The sequence below is a fragment of the Cupressus sempervirens genome, chromosome 5, assembly GCF_028749045.1.
Source record: "Cupressus sempervirens isolate cs-2001-9-10 chromosome 5, ASM2874904v1, whole genome shotgun sequence".
NCBI lineage: Eukaryota > Viridiplantae > Streptophyta > Pinopsida > Cupressales > Cupressaceae > Cupressus > Cupressus sempervirens.
Window position 1 is genome coordinate 940977794 of NC_143122.1, and position 21412 is coordinate 940999205.

General features: G+C 38.3%; 1 pseudogene; it reads left to right on the forward strand.

The window, feature by feature from the left end:
• Positions 1-6613: 6613 nt before the first annotated feature.
• LOC149559062 (U-box domain-containing protein 1-like) lies at positions 6614-20885 on the forward strand (annotated as a pseudogene).
• The last annotated feature ends 527 nt before the right edge of the window (positions 20886-21412 follow it).

The following is a 21412-nucleotide window of genomic DNA, read 5'->3' on the forward strand; positions in this document are numbered from 1 at the left end:
TTAATTATAAAAAAATTATTTGAATTAAAATACAAAAATGTAATAGTATAAACAAAAATCTAAAAATGAAGTCATAAAATAATTTTTAATTTAATTTACTAACTTTCTAAATATAGTAATGTTGAACTTATTATATTTAAGTCAATATATATTATATAGTATATAATATATGTAAAGGAAGCTGAGAGATATCAATGTAAGACATTTTAAAAAAAGTAAATTAAATCTCAATATCTTGGCTTTCTCTATATATCTTATATATTAATAATATAGCTAGTAGTAGTTTGAATATTTTGAGAAAATAAGTAAATAACATCGTCTTTAAAGGAGAGATGATTTTGTAAGTTCGATTATAGCTCTTAAATACATTTAACGTGCAACAAATTCATAATAATTGTTAGGGAACAATCAATATGTCTAAAATCCCTACAAACATACGAATAATTTTTTTTTGTTTACCTTATCTCACTAGTTTATAATTTAAAGTATCAAACACATATATTTTGATTTAAATGACAATGAAGACAACCCCAAACAAGCAAAATTTAGATTATTAAATATAAAAAACACAAAAACCTTAGAGGATGGCATCTATGGAAAGATTAAATGCACCAATGAACATATTTTTAATTGAGGGAAATTGGAAAAACATTTGCATTTTGATTCTTATTTAAACAAATGTGATCAACGCACATTCGCCACTCAGGAATATCCATTCACTGTAAATTAACCAAGAATGCGAAAGAAAATACAGAACAACAAAAATGCATAAACACTGAGTTTATCATGGTTCATCACAAATCGTGGCTACGTCCACACTGAGAGAAGAGGAATTATATTAATGAGAAAACCAATAATGTTTACAATACATGCCATCAGCATTTATAGATCACAAATGATCAGCTGAAGAGACAAAATAATATAGAGGGAAAAACATGTGTCTGTTGGCCTTCATAATTCAACAATCTCCCACCTAAAGATAATAGATACACTAGCTGATCATCCATTCCGCTGCTCTACATGCTGACTTACTTCTTTTTAACAAGGCCAAGAGAAGTCTTGGCACATTTAAACTTCTCCTAGGCAACAACCTTCGTCAATATGTCTGTCGGATTGATCTTGGTATCAATTTTGGCAACCTTTAGTTTTCCTTCTGCTACCACATAATGAACATAGTGAGCATGCTTGTCAATATGTTTGGAGCATCGTTGAGAGGAATGATTGTGAACCATAAAAATTGCACTCTGACTATCTGAAAATAAAACATAATCATCTTGTTGCAAATGTAAATCGTTGAATAAGCGTTGCAACCAAATCATCTCTCTAGCCCCTTCGGAAAGAGCCAAGTATTTGGCTTCAGCAGAAGAAAGTGCAACATAATGTTGTAGTCTTGAGGCCCAACTAATGGCAGCCCCAGCAAATGTGAAAGCATAACCAATAGTAGACCTGCACTTTTCTCGATCTCCGGCAAGATCTGAGTCATTGAATCCTTGTAGTTGAGCATGATTTCTACCAAAACATAATGCATAATCAGAAGTACCCTTGAGATACCACAATATCCATTTCACTACTTCCCAATGAGGTTTCCTGGGATTGCTCATGTATCTACTAACTACTCCCATCGCATGAGCAATGTCGGGATGTGTAGAAACCATAGCGTACATTAAGCTACCAACTGCTGATTTATATGGAACATTATTCATAAAATCCTTCTCATCTTATGTTTTGGGACACAAATTAGAACTTAGGCAAAAATGAGGAGCAAGAGGAATATGAACGTGTTTAGCTTCAGCCATGCCAAACCGTTCTACAACTTTGTCAATGTATGATTTTTGTAACAAAGTCAACATTTTTTTCTGTCTATCTCTTGTAATAGTAATCCCAAGAATCTTTTTGGCCACCCCTAAATCTTTCATGGCAAACTGAGAAGCTAACTCTTTCTTTAGCTTGCTGATTATTTGAGGAGAAGTACTAGTAACTAGCATGTCATCAACATAAAGTAAAAGAATAACAAACTCACCACTAGGAAGTCTTTTATAGTAGATGCAAGGATCTAATTCGCATCAGGTGAAGTTATGTTCAACCATGAACCGATAAAACTTAATGTACCATTGTCTTGGAGCTTGCTTGAGCCCATACAAACTCTGCTTCAGCCGACAATAGAGATGTTCTTTCCCTTTTTGAACAAAGCCTTCAAGTTGTTCCATGTACAATTCTTCATTGATATCGCCATGTAGAAAAGTTGTCTTAACATGAAGCTGTTTGAGCTCAAGATCCCAAATGGCTACCAATCCCAAAACTGCCCAAATTGTAGTCATTCAAACAATAGGTGAGAAAATCTCTTCAAAATCTAAGCCCTTTTCTTGAGCATATCCTTTGACAACTAGTCGAGCACGATACCTCTTTCTTTTGCCATCTTCTTCTTTCACCTTATATACCCAATGATTTTTCAGAGCTTTTCGGTTGGGTAGGAGTGGAACTAAGTCCCATGTTTTATTTGTTTTAAGAGAGTTCATCTCTTCTTTCATTGCAATCATCCACTGATTTTTATTAGTACTTTCGCAGGCATCGCTGAAATTAGCCCACTCTACTTGATGAGAGATTAAAATCTCAAGCTCTGCCTCCTCGGAATAAAGGAGCTCATAATCTGAATACTTTGCAGGCATCCTCCTCTGCCTTGTAGACCGCCTTAAGTCTGGATTGTGTTGCTCATTCAAAGAATTATTTCTTATTAATTCATAGTCACTGCCAGTTGAAGATGTGGGAATTCTCTGTTGAATGTGATGACTAGATGTATTCATCAAATCACCCAAAAAAATTTGTGTATCGTTGGCTGCTCCAATCTTATGAAGTTCGGAATGACTTATATTAGAGTCTCCTATCCTTTTAGTGGTCCTTATACAGTGTTCTACACAATTCCTATCATATATTGGAGGAGCTATAGCTAATGTTTCACCTAATAAGCAGTAACTATCACTACCATGATGGCTATGTTTGTGCATGCAGCTTGTGGGAGATGGAGTAAATTCATACATGCCGTGCTCTATTTTCTATGGATTGTGCCAATTTCCAAAGACTTTTCCTGCACCTTGGGCATCATGACTATGACTATTGAAGCCAACATTATAATCCCTACATGAATAAGAGGGTCCACTGACGGCTCCCTGTTCTTCATCGATAGGACAAAAAACTTGTCTCATCTGGCGTGTGGATGAAATACCTCTAGACTCACAGACATCCTGCTCAATGCCATGAGACACATCATGACTAGTGACTCCTCTTTCATCGGTGATTGGTTTGCTTTTAAAATTGTTTTCTAATAGCTTGCGTGGATAATCATTGCAATTTTGCATCCCGTGTCCCTCAAACTCTTGATGTCTGTCCTGAGAATGAGAAGTAAAATTGCTAATGTGGTGAGAAAAAATGTGACTGGGAGGTTGAATATTGCATTGAGGAGGACGTGGATATGTGGTGTCAGTCCCCTACAGATCATGGTGCTCAAAATTGGAGTCCCCGATCCTTTGAGCAGAGCACGCACCTTGCTCATCACAGTGAGTCAAAGCATCATTCCTCCTACATGGGAGAGTGGACTGCGACCTAGCATGAGTTTTCCTGTATGTGCCATCACCATTGAGCTCTTCCTGTCTTCTTACAGCAACAACATCACTAAAAAATTGTCCCAACTGCCCAACATGGTTTGAGAATTTCCTTCTTTCGTGCTCTGTTTGTTGTGATGATGACAGAGCATGAGAAGAAGGTTCTAAATCACTGCTAACAGTAGGAAATGGAGTCAAAATAGAGGTATGAGTGGAAATTACAAGTTGAGACTGAGACTGTGAATTTAATGAAGAATTATTCTCATTAAATAAAGGCATTGGAATAAAATCTTCAACTCTCTTTCCTGTGGCGCTGATTGAAGAGCCAAAAACTTCGTCTCATTAAATACCACATCTCGACTCCTTACAATCTTCTTTGCAATAGGATCCCATAATCGAAATCCATACCGATCTTCACCATAACCCAAGAAGATACATTCTTGTGATTTTGAATCCAACTTGCTCCTTTTTTCTTTAAGAACATGAACAAATGCTTGACACCCGTATACTCGAAGATGTGAGTAGGAAATCCTTCTACCCAGCCATTCCTCCTCTGGAATTCCCAAGTCCAAACGTGATGAAGGACTTCGATTAATCAAGTATGCTGTTGTATTGTAGGCCTCTGCCTAGAATTCTTTGCCTAAATTAGCATTAGATTGCATACATTGAATTTTCTCAAGTATAGTTTGATTTAATCTTTCCACTACCCCGTTTTCTTGAGGGGTGTATGGCACAACTTTCACCTGTCGAATACCATGATCTGCACAAAAGTTATCAAACTCCAAGGAACAAAATTCACCTCCATTATTTGATTTTAAACATTTAATTTTGTGTCCGCTCTGCTTTTCAACAAGAGCTTTAAAAATTTTAAATTTGGAGAAAACTTCAGACTTTCTAGACATCATATAAACCAAAACCTTTCTAGTACAATCATCAAGAAAGGAAACAAAGAAATTTATGCCTCCATGAGAGGTTACCTCTGTTGGACCAAAGACATTCGAGTGCACCAACTCCAATGGTGTTGTCTTCTTATCATGACCATGCTTCAAAAAACTGACACGCTTTTGTTTTCCATGAAGACAATGTTCGTTGAATTCTAAATCTGTTGATTGGAGACCCGAAAGTTGCTCTCTATTAAGCATAACCTCTAACCCCTTCTTGCTCATGTGGCCTAATCTTTGATGCCAAAGTGCAGCATCGCTGTCCACAACAGTCATCACAGCTCCCACCTCATCATTAGTTTCTACAACATATAGATTTCCAACTTTATCCCCTTTGGCAATAACCATAGAACCCTTGGTAATTTTCCATGTGTCCATGAGGAGTGTAAGAAAACCTTGGGCATATAACTGACTGATAGAAATCAAATTTCTTTTTAATTTTGGAACATGCCTAACATCTTGAAGCAATAATTGATCACCTCCTTTAATTGATAACAAAATATCACCCAAGAAAACATTCCCAAATTTACCTTCCTTGTAGTTTGTGAAGACTTCGCTACAAGAAGATGCATGAAATGAAGCCCTGGAGTCAATTACCCATGAATTCAAAGTTGTTTCACTTGACGCAAGAACCAAAACACCATCACCGAGATCATGAATGATGTTTGCTCTGCTATCCAAAACTTTTTCTTGAGTTCTTTTATATTTTCTGTAGTCCTTTTTGACATGACCAGCCTTTCCACAAAACCAACAACTATTTTGTCTACCTCGGGACTGCGACCTTCTAGCTGATTATGACCTTCAGTTGTTGTTATTATTTCTGCCTCTATGTTGAGTTCTTCCTCTATTTTTTGTACTAACCATCATTAGCGCATCACCAGATGAAGACTCTTTATTAGTTCTCCTCATGCCTTCACTAAGCAATTTAGAGGCTACCTCACTATAGACCAACTTGTTTTTGCCGGTTACGGAAGTGCTAATCGCTGTAACCACACCATCCCAGCTATCTGGTAAAGAACATAATAAGATGGCTGCCTTATTTTTGTCATCTTGAGGCATACTGATGGAGTGTGCTTGACATAAAAGAGTATTCAACTCATTTATGTGATTCGACATTGCTGTACCATCCTTCATCTTCAATTTGTAAGGCTTTTTCATGATGAAAATTTTGTTTGCAGCAGATGTCGTTTGATACATACCATGAAGTTTGTCCCATACGTCCTTTGTTGACATTTCATTGTTCACATTGAACAACACATTCAGAGATAGCAAAAGAAAAATCTCTGCCATTGCCTTCTCATCAGTTTTAGTCCAATCTTCATCTGACATGGCGGTAGGCTTCTTTGCTTTACCTTCAATTGCTATTACAAGATCATGCTTGACCAAAAGTGATCACATCTGTACCTTCCACAAATTGAAATTCTTCCTTGAGAATTTTTGCACTCTTGTTTCCTCCATGACTTCGGAATTTGGTCACCGAAATTGATTATAGCTCTGATACCAATTGTAAATTAACCAAGAATGTGAAAGAAAATATAGAACAACAAAAATGCATAAACACAGAGTTTATCATGGTTCACCACAAATCGTGGCTACGTCCACACTAAGAGTAGAGGAATTATATTAATGAGAAAACCAATAATGTTTACAATACTTGCCATCAGCATTTATAGATCACAAATGATCAGCTGAAGAGACAAAATAATATGGAAGGAAAAAACATGTGTATGTTGACCTTCACAATTCAACATTCACAACGTGTTGACGTAAGAGTCTATATATACCAAGTTGTCCCTACAATGTGTCAGTCATCAAAGAGCTTTACAATTATCAATTCTGACACGCATAGAAATGAAATTTCATCGTTCCTCATCCTATTTAACACTAAAATATCATTCGTCCCCATGCCACGACTGCCACCTGCCAGTCGACACAAGTGCGCCAGAAGCTACGAACAACCGAAAATATCCTATCGAACACTATAAAGTGACTCTGCTATCCACCCATAAAGGTATCAGACATCTACAAATAAAAGTGTAATCTCATCCAAAATTTATAGATTTCCCCAACTTGGTACACATATTATTCAATTGGACATGTTTTAGCTGCAGACTGTAACTACAGATTGTGTAGGGAAAAGTTTGGATTTCTTTAATTGAGTAGTAGGAAGATTGCCTAACTTGTCAAATTTAGTATTTAAGACTGTAATTTGGGGTAGAACTTGATTTCAACTGCTGAATTTCAGTGTAGATTATTGTAATTCATACTTGCATACATTGGAGAGAGTTCTATTTTGTGTTTTGTGGCTTTAAATGGAGAAAAATGTGCCTCTGCCATCAAATATATGGCTCCTTATGAAGAAGAGGTGGGCTTCCAGAGGTCCTATTCTTGTGCCTGAAGTTTACATTTTTGTTGACTCTTTATTACAAGCTCTCATTTCTCTTGCTCACCAGATTATGTCTTTGGAGAAGCCCCGAGCATGCCAGAGGAGAAATGCGGTTCACATCACTCAAAAAGTTAAGGTCTTGTCTATACTTTTTGAAGAGGTCAGAGATTCGGGCATTTCCCTTCCTCCTCCTGCTTTGAAATCTTTTAAAGACTTGTTTATTACGTTGTAGAAAACTAAAAATTTGCTAGAGGATTGTAGTTGTGATGGGAGTTGTGTTTGGTTCCTTTTGCAAACACAAGAAATCTCAAACCAATTTTATGGTTTGATACAAGATATGGCCTCTGCTCTGGATATCCTTCCTTTGACATTGTTGGATCTCTCAGATGAGGTTAGGGAGCAAGTAGAGTTGCTTCATCATTAGGCCAGGAGAACCAAATTGTTCGTTGATTAGGCCAAGGAACAACTTTGCACTTATGTTTCTGTTGTTCTGGATGAGTTTGACAAGGAGGTAGCTCCATATGAGTCTCGACTTAGAAGGATTTTGGATGGCCTAAATCTCCAAAATGCAATGGATTGTCAGAGAGAAACAGAGCTACTGGAGGAAGAGATGAGATGCTAGAAAGAGTTAGGATCAGAGAAAATTTTGCCTCAAATTAATACCTTGGTTGCTTTCATCCGCTACTGTAAATGTGTCCTATTTTGGGTGGATTTTGATTCACAGTTCCAACCATCAAGTGGAACTCAATCAGCTGCAGTAGATTCTGAGAGTGTTTCCAATTCTGCTATATTGGATGATTTTCGATGTCCAATCTCACTGGATTTGATGCAAGAGCCCGTTATTGTATGCACAAGGCAAACATATGATCTGGGATGCATTACCAAATGGATCAAGGAAGGACACTCTACATGTCCAAAGAGTGGGCAGAAGCTTGCGAACACAAATCTGACTCCAAATCATGCTCTTCAAATCCTCATTGTTCAATATTGTGCAGAGCATAAAATCCCATTTGAAAAGTCGAAAAGTGTCAAGAATAGTTCTTTCTTGGAAGGCATCCTAAGCACTAAGGTAGCGATCCAAGTTGCTAAAATGACGACAGAGTTTCTTGTGGAAAGGCTTTGTGCATAATCATTTGAAGTGAAAAAGCGAGCTGCTTATAAACTTAGACTACTTGCTAAATGTGGTATGGAGAATAGGGATTGTATTGTAGAAGCAGGGGCCACATCATTACTTGTGCCATTGCTTTCTTCAAAGGATCCCAAAGCTCCAAAAAATGCTGTAACTGCCCTTCTGAATCTATCTATACATGCGAGTAATAAAATTAGAATAATAGAGTCTTTTACATTACAGCCAATCATTAGGGTTGTAAGAAGTGGTAGAAGGATGGAAGCTCGGGAGAATGCAGCTGCAACCCTCTTCAGTATCTCCTCTGTAGATAAATATAAGAAATTGATAGGAGAGACTCGAGAAGCCATTCTAGCTTTGATAGATCTTCTTTGAGATGGAACTGCAAGAGGCAAAAGTGATGCTACGAATGCCCTGTTTCGTCTATCATCTTTTCATGGAAATGACTTGTAGGTAGTAGCAGCTGGGGCAATCCCTTTGCTGCTTGATCTTCTAACTCATGCAAGAACAGGCCTTGTAGATGAGGCTTGCTCTGTTCTTGCTCTGCATTCCAGACAATCTGAAGGTTTAACTGCAATTAGTGATTCCTCTGCAATAGCTCTACTTATCAGTCTTCTTAGATCAGGCTCTTCCTCACCCAAATGCAAGGAGAATTCAGTTGCTATCTTACTATTGTTGTACTGCCACAAAGGAGATCAAACTGTAAATATGTTGTTGAGGATGCCATCATTGATGCCTTGTTTGTATAGTGTAGTGCCTCTCCCATTTGACTTTTGTAAGTCGTCCTGATGGATGCAACCTTGCTGATCTTTTGTTGTGATGGATCATGATTGTGACCCTGAGTGGTCTACACCATTGAGGTGTTTAGATTTATTTTTATGTATCAGTTGCTTTTATTATGCTTTTGACTGATCTTTGAGATTATGATGTGATTTTTGGTTCACTGAGGTTTGTGCCAATGGTTACTAGGATCGATGTGGTACCATGAGGTTGTTCCATGATTACCCTGTGATGTGTGCAGAGATTGCACTGTGTACTATTACCATGCTACACGGGACTAGGTTCCTATAGCAGTGGTTAGTCATGTTTATGACTATGGTTGTTTATATGTTTTAAATGCCTTTTTAATGCAGAGTAATCAATCATTATTAAATGCTTAAGTAATTCAAATGGATTGTTCATATTGGATTCTTTGGTTATGTGCTGCGGACATTTACCTTGTTATATTTCTGATTAGAGAGATATTTGTTACTCAGGTTATGTTTTACATTTGAGAGGACCTGAGGGTCAAATGTTACTCTTTGATTCCAGTATCATAGATATTAGACTACTATGATGTTAAGTTAATCATATTGCATGATGAGGCCATTTTGAGATGACACTGTGTTTTATGATGATATCTGGTTATCTAGTTATTTGGTATTTGGACATACCTCTGATTTCGCTATATGATGGATTTAATGCTATGGTTATTTACTTGATTCCTGCGTTGCTATGCCTTTTGCGAATGTGAGTGATGTAAATAGATTATTTTAATATAATTAAATAAATGGTTAAATTAGGCGATTTAATGAATTTATTGCTTCGGCTATGTTATTATATACAATTGCACTTGATCGTATTGTTTAATGTGCAAGATTTATATCCCTAGCAGTGGCACATGGAGTTAGTGATTCAGCCATTCATATTTTATCAATGTCGCCTTTGTATGGTCGACGTATCCTTAATTAAATGTTTAATTTAAACCTTTTGGTGATTATTAAATCTGAACTCATTTGCATTATGTGATTAGACCAGTAAGCGTGTCTGTGCATTTAGAGTTTCGCTTTGTCGCGAAAGTTGTTCAGGAGATTTATGTGTTTTTGGGTTTTCGGACTTTTTAATTGATTTATTTTAATTTCTTGCAACTTTGCCATAGATGAATTCCTATTTATAGGAATAGTCTGTTTTTGTTTGGGTCGATTTGGGGTTTAACTAGATTGGTCGGTTAAATGCCCTAATCGATTATTCACCTGCAAAGTGAATAAGTATCCAAAAAGGAATTTAATTCTTCACTTCTCACTTTTGAATTGGAAAGTTGGAGAGTAAAACCCAAAATCCTTTTCATGATGATTTACTATTTTGTTCGTTGTGGGAGCTATGGGCGTGAGATCGTCGCGAAGTTGGGCTGGTTGTATCCAGCTCAGAGAAACCTTGGATTGTCGCAATTTTCAGCCACTTTTGTGGGCGTTTTATTTTCTGGTTCAATTTTTTGTTTTGCTCTTTTGGCTGTGAGGTAGGGCTTTCCTTTTTTATTATTTCTGCTCCATTTCTGCTTCTGTTTTTTGTAGCCGTTTGTTTGGAGGCTGAGAACTAGTGTTCCCCTCTGTTTCTGTATGTTAGTTCTACCCGGTTGGGCGGGTATGAACATTTCCCTATTTTTCGGGATGAGGGTTTGGGATTTTGCACCGTTATGCTGGCCATTTTTGCATACGGTGTTCGATTCCATTTATTTTTGGATTTTTGGAGTTTTTGAATCCAAAGGCCAAATGGGTTTTAATTTTGAAGTTTTTCAAATTTTTGGAGTTTTTACCTCATTTTGCGTGCCACCCTGTTTTCTCAGGTTTTCTTGGCACAATGTGGGTCGTGGACCTTGATGATCTATTTGGATATCAGTCAGATCACTTTTGCACTTTTATGTTGCATTGGGATGCATGTTGCATCCGTACTCCCGACTTTGTGTTCGATTGAGTGATTTGTTACTTGTTATGGTTTTTGTTGGACCTTTGCTTTTGTTTCGTGAACGCTAGGATTCGTGTAGAATCTATACTCTAGAATTGAGGCCAGTGGAGTGAGTTCACGATGTTTGGTCTTGTTACATCATTGGGATTCGTGTAGAATCCATACTCTCAGATTGAGGCCAGTTGAGTGATTTCATGATGTATGATTTTATTGGCTTTGGGATTCGTGTAGAATCTGTCCTTCCCGTGTTGCTTTCAGTTGGGTGTTTTCTTTGCATTGTGTTCTCATTCCTATCCTTTTGTTAAGATCTTCATGATGGTGGTGCACCACACACGAGTACGTTTACATACATTTGTCGAGTGACTTGCGAGGCTCGATCTTTCGTGGTACTTCCGAAAGTTATGATCATTGGGGTTGGGATGGGAGTATGCATGCCCATGGGCACTTGTCGTAGGATGAGCATGGGTAGGGTAGGGTAGCATATGGAGGGGCTTCTATCCTGCACCTTGGTGACTATTCCCCGGTTGGCAGAAGAAGTTTTATATAAGTGATAATAAAATGTGTGGGTTGTGCACTTTCTATTGAGAAGAGTAGCTACCCTAGGTTGTGCGCCTTCCGTCGTGAAGAGTTGCTGCCCTAGGTTGTGCGCCTTCTATCGAGAAGAGTAGCTGCCTATACTAGCTTGGGCTTTTGGATGCTAAGCGACTCTCCATGATGTCAGCCCCTACTTAGTAGCCTATTGAGTGTCTGACCAGGACCTGTACTCCTTGCATTGTCTTAGGTTCTTGGTTGCAGCCATCATACTATTTGGCGTGAGTGTTAGCCATGGATGTTGTGATTTTTGTGTGTTTGTGGTTGGATCATTATCTCCATTAGCACGGTGGGTGTGGACCTATGGGTGCCATGTGGTTGGGAGGCGTAGCTACCTTCGCCACTGCTAGGGACCAGTGTATAGAGACGATTTTGTCCTAGTGCAACCGTTGTTGGATGTTTTCACTTGGTACTTCGGGTTTTGGAGTATGCTTTCTTGTGATTTATGCTTTCATTGGAATCTTTGGATATCATGTTTAGATGATGTTAGTTTATTTGATGCATTCCCTTATCATGATGGTTAGCATATGATTAGATGATGTTATTTAATTTAGTAGTACATCTGTTGCTTATTGTTGTTTAGCATGTAATAGGAGATGTTATCTACTGTAGGATTATCTTATGCTTTACTACTAGCATGTTAGATTTACTTATGCTTATATTGTTGCATGTTTTAGTAGTGACATCCCTATTACGACAGTACAGACGATTTGGTCGGTGGCTTGGGATGTTACGCACGGGGGATGGCTAGGACCCACGATGGTCTTATGATGCTATTGACGGTTGGGAGGAACCGCACACTTATTTGGTTGTTTAGTTCTGAAATGTATTTTTGTTCATTGTGATGTTTATTTCAGTATGCGCTTTGCTTTTATGTTTTAGATGGTTAGATGTTCCTCTTTCCTTGCTGTTAGTGCTCTCGAGTGTTCATTCCTCGATTTACGTGGATCCGGTACTCCCCGGTGTGGAGGTTTCCTTGTTTGTTTAGCTTTTTGTTTGCATTTTGTGTCGCGCTGATTTTTTTCCTCGTGCGAAATTGTATTTTCCTCAGGCAAAACTGTTTCTTCCTTGCGAAAGAATACACTTCCCACGTGAGAATGTAAATCTTCGCGCGGTGCGTAGGGAATCCTCGCGTGAAGCTCAGTAGTCCTCGCGCAAAGTGCGCATTTTCTCATGCGAAACTCAAGACCAATTTTCTTTCTCGCACGAGAAATAGGGGCTATCTAGGCTTGTTGGATGAAAGTTCAGAAGATGGTTTTGGACACCCTTTTGGTTTTTACACCTTCCTGGTTCAAAATAGATTTCGTAGGGGTTTAAAATATATCGTTTAAGTATAAGTTGACGTATATTTATAATTCCTTATACTTAAGATATATTTTAATATATGCAACAAATCATTTGAGATAGGTTTTAGACCTCTTGGAGATATGTTATGGATTCTAGGAAATTTTAGGGCTTCAGAAATCTAGACATAGCCAATTTTCAGGGCTTCAGGATTTCAGGCTTAGCCAAATTTTGAGATTCTGCATTTTACCCCAGCTTTGTGTTTTGTTGATGAGTGGTCATTTCTTATGCCCTCATCTTGTTGTGGTGGTTGTTGGCTTTTGTTTGGGTGTGTCAGTTGGGTGGTGGCATTCGGAGATTTGTTGGTTGTCGGGATTGTGTTGAAGTCTTTCGTTGTGATCTTTGTGATCCCTATATGATGTTGTCTTGTGCATTCATACTTGTAAAAAAAAATAAAAAAAAATCTTGGCTTGATTTGAATCCTTGTTTCCAAGGATCTCCGGGCGGGGCATTACATCTGGTATCAGAGCCCATGTTCAAACATTGGGATCTTTGTGTTTATGTTGCCCATGTAGTTGTTGTTGCTTTGGTTGAGTGCGAGTGTCTTGGTGAGAACTCGTGATCTTGTTGCTTTGGTATCTACTTGTGATGGACTTGCTTGTCTAGTAGAGGCAACTAGAGTAGTGTGTGGAGAGGGAAGTGAGTCTTCCTGATTTTGTTAGCGGAATCGATGTGCCTTGGTTGGTTGGTTGCTTGTGTGACCCTTTTTGGATGGAACCACTAATTGGTGTCCATGTGTTGGCTTTGAGAGCCTCTTTGTTTCTCCTTGTGGAGTTAGTTGCTTTGTTCCTTGCTTTCTCCTTGTTGTAAGTAAATTAATGAACCTTATTGTGATTCTTTATTTTGTTGTTATAATGATGAAATGGTTCCTTTCATTGAAAATGAGTGTTTATTGTGAATCATTGCAAAGTAGTAGTTTTGCATTATATCCTTGGGTTAATGACTTAAGTCCCCAATCCGATTATTCTTAAGCTTATGTAAAACTATATTAATTTGATGGATATTTAAATGTTGCATTGCATGGAAATTATTGCTTTCTGCATATGCATGAGATTACTGATGGGATATTGCTCGATGTGTGTGAGTGTGTTCTCTAATGATGCTAGGATGATGTATTCCTTAGCATTGTGTGGTGATTTATCCCTCTTGTGTGACTATACTCAGTCATCACCTGTAATGTGATTTGTTTGATGCCTTATTTTATTTGGCTGGAGGTACTTTCCTCATGTTGTTGGGCTAGCATTAGTTTTTAGTAATTCCCTCTCTTGGAGTAGTCATCAAATTTTATCTATCGCTCTCTTTGTGACAGTTGTCACATTTGACTTATTGTTGAAATGAGCTCTTTTTTTTGGTACTTACTATTGGAATTGATAATTCCCCCATTTGGGCTTTTGATTATGTTTCATGATGACTATTCTAGATGTGTTTTATTACTGCCCAGTTGTGTGTTGTGACTCTATCATGTTCATCTCGAACCTCTGGTAGTACGTTCAAGGGATAATATCATGGAGAACATGCTAGTGTGTCTTTGTTAGATCTAAAGTTGTTATTGTAACTGAATGGTTTAAATGGTGATTAAACTTAATGTTATTTTTGAAAGAAATTGAAAGGTATGTACTTGTTCTATAGTGACTCTTGGACCCTTGCTTGAAAATATTTTAGTTCATTATGCATTAGTGCTTATGTTATGCTTAATTAATGAATTTATGAAAGAAAAGTAATGATGGTTTTAATGTGTGATTTACCTTTAATTCCATGCCTTATGTTGTTTTGGGCATGTGTGCTCTTGTGTGGATTTGGACATTTCGTCCATTGCTTGTCCTAGTGACCAAGGCTGTTGGTTTTGTCTTTGTTGTTTTGATTTGAGTGGTGGCTCAAATCATAGGTCTTGGTCTCTCTTAGCTTCTTCTTGTTGTAGTCCTTGTCAATATCTTTTCGACACTTTTCAAATGGATTCAATCCGAGTCTGGTTGTGAGGCTTTGGCTTTTGGAGTTGTTGATTGATGTTCTGAGTACCTTGTCGAGTAGAGGCCAATTCAATCATTACATATCGTATTTATGGCCATTGGAGAAGTTTAACTCCTCATGTTATTCATAACGGAAGAGTTATCTTGTCTTAATAATCTACTAGGTACTTGTTGGAGTTCGTGCTTGGGTTTTTGTGTTTTCTATTGCACTGACCCACTCTTGTGAGGTGTAGTGTGGTTTGTGAGTGTTCCTTGTTGTGGATGATGTTGCCTTATTGTTTGGGAGTGACTCAGTTCTTTGATGAGTCTACATTCTCCTTTCTGTATGTTGACCTTGGCACATCTCCGTATTCTTTCTCTCTTGAGAGAGTAGGCTAGTGTGGTTATGCCACTAGCTCAGTTAGTGTTCTCTTGTGAGCATGTTGATGGTTGGGGGAATTGTGAGTTCCCTAATGCATCTTGGGCTGATTTTGTGCAGAGGTTGAGAGCGACTCCCTCTTAGTCCTATACTCTATAGTATCCTTCTCCCTAAGCTTATATCTTCATGTGGATTGTCTCAGTCAAGTTTTCTCTTTAACTATTGACTTGAGGCTAGAGATTGAGTTTAGCGGTAGATTGGGTGTAGTTTTCCTAGCATGGTGCTAGAGGGACATGGTATCGTTGGACACATGTTACCATCTCGTGAGTTGGTATGCAGACATTTGATGATTGTGTCCACTGACGAAAGTCTTTGAACCTTGTGAGAAGGTGATATCTTGTCTGGTTGGGTTGTGTTACCCTAGTTTCCAGTGGTAGTTGAGTTTTTGTGCCTTGGTAAGGTGTCGTGCTCCTGTGCTTGGTGGTGAGTAGTCCTTTGGAGTGTGTCCTTTTGTTGGTAAACTTTCATCCTCTTTGTTCTAAGGGTGAGTTTACGTGGATTCCAGAATGATCATGTGTGACATGATAGTATTCTTGGAAAGTTTGGGATGGTTATTCCCCATGATTCCAACTTTTGTTGGAAGAGCTTAGTGTTTTGACCTGGTTTTGTGGTCATGTGGTTGGTGCATGTCGTGGTTGGGCACCTGTTGACAAGGTAGAGTGGCTTGTTCCTTACCTTGTATTGTTGACTCTATGGCTAGATGGGTTCTTCCTAGCGCATAGAAGGTTCCTAGTTGGAGGACCTTGTGTCTGTGTGACACCCATTCTCTCATGGTTAACCTATTTGGGGGTTAACGTGATGGTTTGAGGATGTTGGAGTGATTTGGGTTTGACTTGTATAGAGTTGTTGAGTCATTCCTATTGCTCGCTTAGGATTTTGTTCTTGGTGTGTTTGGTTTCTATTCTTGGATTGCAGGCTTCCAGGAGTAAGCCTAGTCTTTGGGGGGGATGATGTAGTGCCTCTCTCATTTGACTTTTGTAAGTCATCCTGATGGATGCAACCTTGCTGATCTTTTGTTGTGATGGATCATGATTGTGACCCTGAGTGGTCTACACCGTTGAGGTGTTTAGATTTATGTTTCTGTATCAGTTGCTTTGATTATGCTTTTGACTGATCTTTGAGATTATGATGTGATTTTTGGTTCACTGAGGTTTGTGCCAGTGGTTACCAGGATCGATGTGGTATCATGAGGTTGTTCTGTGATTACCCTGTGATGTGTGTAGAGATTGCACTGTGTACTATTACTATGCTACATGAGACTAGGTTCTTGTAGCAGTGGTTAGTCATGTTTATGACTATGGTTGTTTATATGTTTTAAATGACTTTTTAATGCAGAGTAATCAATCATTATTAAATGATTAAGTAATTAGAATGGATTGTTCATATTGGATTCTTTGGTTATGTGCTGCGGACATTTACCTTGTTATATTTCTGATTAGAGAGATATTTGTTACTCAGGTTATGTTTTACATTTGAGATGACCTGAGGGTCAAATGTTACTCTTTGATTCCAGTATCATAGATGTTAGACTAATATGTTGTTCAGTTAATCATATTGCATGATGATGCCATTTTGAGATGACAGTGTGTTTTATGATGATATCCCTTTATCTAGTTATTTGGTATTTGGACATACCTCTGATTTCGCTATATGATGGATTTAATGCTATGGTTATTTACTTCATTCCTGTGTTGCTATGCCTTTTGCGAATGTGAGTGATGTAAATAGATTATTTTAATATAATTAAATAAATGGTTAAATTAGGTGATTTAATACATTTATTGCTTCGGCTATGTTATTATATACAATTGCACTTGATCGTGTTGTTTAGTGTGCAGGATTTATATCCCTAGCAGTGGCACATGGATTTAGTGATTCAACCATTCATATTTTACCAATGTTGCCTTTGTATGGTCGATGTATCCTTAATTAAATGTTTAATTTAAACCTTTTGGTGATTATTAAATCCGAACTCATTTGCATTATGTGATTAGACCAGTAAGCGTGTCTGTGCATTTAGAGTTTCGCTTTGTCGCGAAAGTTTTTCAGGAGATTTATGTGTTTTTGGGTTTTCAAACTTTTTAATTGATTTATTTTAATTTTTGGCAGCTTTGCCATAGATGAATTCCTATTTATAGGAATAGCCTGTTTTCGTTTGGGTCGATTCGGGGTTTAACTAGATTGGCCGGTTAAATGCCCTAATCAATTATTCACCCGAAAAGTGAATAAGTATCCAAAAAGGAATTTAATTGCTCACTTCTCACTTTTGAATTGGAAAGTTGGAGAGTAAAACCCAAAATCCTCTTCATGAGGATTTACTGTTTTGTTCGTTGTGGGAGCTACGAGCGTGGGATTGTCGCGAGGTTGGGCTCGTTGGATCTAGCTCGGAGAAACCTTGGATTGTCGCAATTTTCAACCACTTCTGCGGGCATTTTATTTTCTGGTTTAGTTTTTCGTTTTGCCCTTTTGGTTGTGAGGTAGGGCTTTCCTGTTTTATTGTTTCTGCTCCATTTTTGCTTTTTTTTTCATAGCCGTTTGTTTCGAGGCTGAGAATTAGTGTTCCCCTCCATTTTTGTATGTTAGTTCTACCCGGTTGGGCAGGTATGAACATTTCCCTATTTTTCGGGATGAGGGTTTGGGATTTTGCACTGTTATGCTGGCCGTTTCTTCATACGGTGTCCGATTCCATTTATTTTTGGATTTTTGGGGTTTTTGAACTCAAAGGCCAAATGGGTTTTAATTTTAAAGTTTTCCAAAATTTTGGAGTTTTTACCTCATTTTGCGTGTCGCTCTATTTTCTAGGGTTTTCTTGGCACAATGTGGGTCGTGGACCTTGATGATCTGTTTGGATATCAGTCAGACCACTTTTGCACTTTTATGTTGTATTGAGACACGTGTTGCGTCCGTACTCCCAACTTTGTGTTCGGTTGAGTGATTTGTTACTTGTTATGGTTTTTGTTGGACCTTTGCTTTTATTTTGTGAACGCTAGGATTCGTGTAGAATCCATACTCTCGGATTGAGGCCAGTTGAGTGAGTTCACAATGTTTGGTCTTGTTACATCATTGGGATTTGTGTAAAATCCATACTCTCAAATTGAGGTCGGTTGAGTGATTTCATGATGTATGATTTTATTGGCTTTGGCATTCATGTAGAATCTGTCCTTCCTGTGTTGCTTTGAGTTGGGTGTTTTCTTTGCATTATGTTCTCATTCCTGTCCTTTTGTTAAGATCTTCGTGATGGTGGTGCACCACACACGAGTACGTTCGCATACATTTGTCGAGTGACTTGCGAGGCTCGATCTTCCATGGTACTTCCGAAAGTTATGATCATTGGGGTTGGGATGAGAGTATGCATGCCCACGGGCACTTGTCGTAGGATGAGCATGGGTAGGGTAGGGTAGCATATGGAGGGGCTTCTATCCTACACCCTGGTGACTATTCCCCGGTTGGCAGAAGAAGTTTTATATAAGTGATAATAAAATGTGTGGGCTTTGCACCTTCTGTTGAGAAGAGTAGTTGCCCTGGGTTGTGCGCCTTCCGTTGTGAAGGGTTGCTGCCCTAGGTTGTGCGCCTTCTATCGAGAAGAGTAGCTGCCTATACTAGCTTGGGCTTTTTGATGCCAAGCGACTCTCCATGATGTCAGCCCCTACTTAGTAGCCTATTGAGTGTCTGACCAGGACCTGTACTCCTTGCATTGTCTTAGGTTCTTGGTTGCAACCATCATACTGTCTGGCGTGAGTGTTAGCCATGGATGTTGTGATTTTTGTGTGTTTGTGGTTGGATCATTATCTCCATTAGCACGGTGGGTGTGGACCTATGGGTGCCACGTGGTTGGGAGGCATAGCTACTTTCGCCACTGCTAGGGACCGGTGTAAAGAGACGATTTTGTCCTAGTGCAACCGTTACTGGTTGTTTTCACTTGGTACTTCGGGTTCTGGAGTATGCTTTCTTGTGATTTATGCTTTCATTGGAATGCTTGGATATCATGTTTAGATGATGTTAGTTTATTTGATGCATTCCCTTATCATGATAGTTAGCATATGATTAGATGATGTTATTTGATTTAGTAGTACATCTGTTGGTTATTGCTGTTTAGCATGTAATAGGAGATGTTATCTACTATAGGATTATCTTATGCTTTACTACTAGCATGTTAGATTTCCTTATGCTTATATTGTTGCATGTTTTAATAGTGACATCCCTATTACGACAGCACAGACAATCTAGTCGATGGCTTGGGATGTCACGCATGGGGGATGGCTAGGACCCACGATGGTCTTATGATGCTATTGATGGTTGGGAGGAACCGCGCACTTATTTGGTTGTTTAGTTCTGAAATGTATTTTTATTTATTGCGATGTTTATTTTAGTATGTGCTTTGCTTTTATGTTTTAGATGGTTAGATGTTCCTCTTTCCTTGCTGTTAGTGCTCTCGAGTGTTCATTCCTCAATTTACGTGGATCCGGTACTCCCCAGTGTGGAGGTTTCCTTGTTTGTTTAGCTTTTTGTTTGCATTTTGTGTTGCGTTGATTTGTTTCCTCGCGTGAGACTGTTTCTTCCTCGCGTGAAAGAATACACTTCCTGCGCGAGAATGTAAATCTTCGCACGACGCGTAGGGAATCCTCGCGCGAGAATGTGAATCCTCGCGTGAAGCTCAGTAGTCCTCGCGTGAAGTGCACACTTTCTCGCACCAAACTCGAGACCAATTTTCTTTCTCGTGCGAGAAACAGGGGCTATCTAGGCTTTTCGGATGAAAGTTCAGAAGTTGGTTTTGGACACCCTTTTGGTTTTTACACCTTCCTGGTTCAAAACAGATTTTGTAGGGGTTTAAAATATATCGTTTAAGTATAAGTTGACGTATATTTAATTCCTTATATTTAAGATATATTTTAATATATGCGACAAATCATTTGAGATAGGTTTCAGACCTCTCGGAGATATGTTATGGATTCTACGAAATTTCAGAGCTTCAAAAATCCAGACTTAGCCAATTTTTAGGGCTTCAGGATTTCAGGCTTAGCCAAATTTCGGGATTTTGCATTTTACCCCAGCTTGGTGTTTTGTTGATGAGTGGTCATTTCTTGTGCCCTCATCTTGTTGTGGTGGTTGTTGGCTTCTGTTTGGGCATGTCAGTTGGGTGGTGGCATTCAAAAATTCGTTGGTTGCCGGGATTGTGTTGAAGTCTTCCGTTGCAATCTTTGTGATCCCTGTATGATGTTGTCTTGTGCATTCATACTTGTAAAAAAAATAAAAAATCTTGGCTTGATTTGAATCCTTGTTTCCAAAGATCTCCGAGCGGGGCATTACATATAGTCTTCTCACTTCGGGCACTCCTCGAGCAAGAAAGAAAGCCAATTCAGTGCTTAGAATCCTTCAAAATTGGGAGCCTTCCCAATATCCTCAAAACATTCTCGCCTCTCACAGTCACAATCCAGTTGCTTCGGTGATGTAGTGATGCACTCCTCCGACTCATTCTCTAGATTTGTTTGATTGTTGCCTATTTGTTGTACATTGTATCCTTTGATCAAGGATCAATGTAAAATGTAGACAAGTCTATCGCAAGGCAGACATTTGTCTTGTAAACTACGTACTCTGCATAAAAAGTTATAGCGTATGATCATGGATCGAATATAAATTCACCCATGGTCTAATCACCAAATAAACTACATGTCATCCACCTTTTCTATTGATAACATGGACGGAATGTAAATTCATGGTCTAAAGACCTAGCTCTGTAGTTTTTAGTCAATAAAAACTATTTGAATTGGAAAGTATAATAAATGATATGAGCTCTGTAATGGACTTGTGAAAGTAACTTTGCTTTGCCCTTGACGATTTTTCAATTCAGTGAACTAAATATTGAAGACGAAGATATGATCAGAGGATCAAGTTGAATTTGATTTTTTCCTCTTCCTCTGTATCAAGGAACCAGTGGGAAGGGCATGATAAACATTTTCAGGCTTTGAAAAAATTATTAGTCCTTGCCTTTTAAAAGAAAGGCAGGGAACTAATGTTTATTTTTCACCCTCTTTATTTCTTTTTTCTTGGTAACCACTTGTCATATTGCAAAGTTTGAGAAGTTATATTAAGAAGATGAAATTATCATATGCTAATTACAAATTTATGATTGGCTAATACTATTTTTCCAAGGTTTTATTCACTTTTATGAAAACTATTATTGAACAAAAATCAACATCCGTAGACAGGGCTAAGTCAGTGGATAAAGGCAAGAGTATTAATGCAGTTGATTTATTACTATTATCATGACAGGACTACTAACAATAGAGGTAGATTAGCATTTATTATTATTAACATTAGTAGA